The sequence below is a fragment of the Echinops telfairi genome, unplaced genomic scaffold, assembly GCF_000313985.2.
Source record: "Echinops telfairi isolate 266 unplaced genomic scaffold, ASM31398v2 ScPeMD7_7469;HRSCAF=8507_0, whole genome shotgun sequence".
Classification (NCBI taxonomy): Eukaryota; Metazoa; Chordata; class Mammalia; order Afrosoricida; family Tenrecidae; genus Echinops; species Echinops telfairi.
In genome coordinates this window covers 24,948,942-24,950,873 of record NW_022111372.1, presented here as the reverse complement: position 1 = coordinate 24,950,873, position 1,932 = coordinate 24,948,942, and positions in this window count along the sequence as shown.

The following is a 1,932-nucleotide window of genomic DNA, read 5'->3' as shown; positions in this document are numbered from 1 at the left end:
TGAGAACTTTGGCACAGGGAATACATAGGCTTTCAGAAATAAGGAAGGACACAAACACAGAGGAGGCACAAATTGACAAATGGGATATACTGAAGATAAAATACCTGTGTACAATGAAGAATTCACCCAGAGAGTCCACGGATTGGGAAAACATCTTTAGCAATGACACATCAGACAAAGGCCTTATTACTAAGATCTGCAATACTCTGCTAGCTTCTAAAAAGAAAAAAAAAAACATAGCCCACTGAGGAGGTGGGCAAAGGACCTGAACAGAAATTTCACGGGCAGAAATCCTAATTTCCAGCAAACATGAGAAAATGTTCCTGATCTTTAGCCATAAGAGAAATGCAGATTAAAACAACAATGAGGTACCACCTAACACCCTCAAAGATAGCCCAATTCAAAAAATCAGAAAGCAACAAGTGTTAGAGGGGCTGTGGGGAGACAGGAACTCTCATCTGCTGCTGGTGGACCTATAAGTGTGTACAGCCACTATGGAAATGGATCTGGTGATATCTAAAACAGTTGGAAATCGAGTTACCATATGACCCAGTAATCCCCCTACTGGGCATATACCCAGAAGAGGCAAGAAACAAACCAAGGCCAGACATCTGTGCTCCAATGTTCATTGTGGCACAGTGCACAATCGCAAGGAGTTGGCAACAACCCAAATTTCCATCAACTGACGATTGGATTAAAAAACTGGTATATACATACAATGGAGTACTATGCATCACTAAAAAGCAGTGATGAACGTATGAAGCACGTCACTGCATGGGGAGAACTGGAGGAAATCATGGTAAGTGAAGTAAGCCAAGCACAAAAGGACAAGTACAACATGAGTCTGCTGAGGTAAGCTTAAAAAAAATGCAAAAGGGGCATAGGGAAAAAGCTACTGTATACAAACATTCCTGGCACGAGGACCAGGCAGTATGGCAGGGACCAGACCAAATACAGGGATACTTATGGTAGCCAACCTAAAAGAAGGTGGCGAAAGGGAAAATAAATAAATAAATAGAAAGAAATGGGTAGCAGAGGTATAGGGCTCTAACCCACCCAAGGGGAGGGTATTGTTTGTATCTCCACAGGGAAAAAGGGACCAGACTACAACCCAGTGCTCTGAGATGTAAATGCAATATGCCGGCGTGGAGTAGGGAACCAGTGGAGAAGTCTGAGGCCCCAATCCCAACCACATGGACACCTGACCCTCCCTCCAGAAGAATTTATTTCAGAGGACGGCACTGAATCTGCAGCTCTGGGAGAGGGACAGATCTGATCGGAGCACATGGGAGCAAATGAAGGGGGATGAGGAGAGAGTGGAGCACATCCTGGCCCACCAGGCCTTGAGGAGGATGTTCCTGCTCAGAGCAGCCAGTCCACAGAGAAGACCACATGGCCGGCCCCAATATGAGACATAACATCCCTCACTGACCCATAGCCCTACAGGGGATAGCATTGGAGACACAGTGTGGGAATTGTGCCCGATCTGGTCCTGCCACACCGAGGCAAAACACTAAGGGGGTGTAACAGAACAACAAGGGAATGGAGCAGTAAGGTCCCCAGGGAATGCTGAAGGTGGACTTTGGGGCCAGGGCTTGGTGCCCCAACAGACTAGACTGGAAAACACTCCTAAAGGCCAACAAACAGTACTTGAACTAACAAGCTTTTCTTTCTTGTGTTTTGTTTTGTTGTATATTGTTGCCTGATTTTGCTCTGTCTTGTTTTTGTGCATGTTGTTATCTGGAGGTTGTCTAAATAAAATAGGCTAGATGAACAATCTGGAGGAGAAAACGGGACTGACAGTTCCAAGGGGATATGGGAGAGGGGGAGGTGGGGGGAAAGGTAGTGTTAACAAACCCAGGGACAAGGGAACAACAAGTGATCCAAATTGGTGGTGAGGAGGGTGTAGGAGGCCTGGTAGGGCGTGATCAA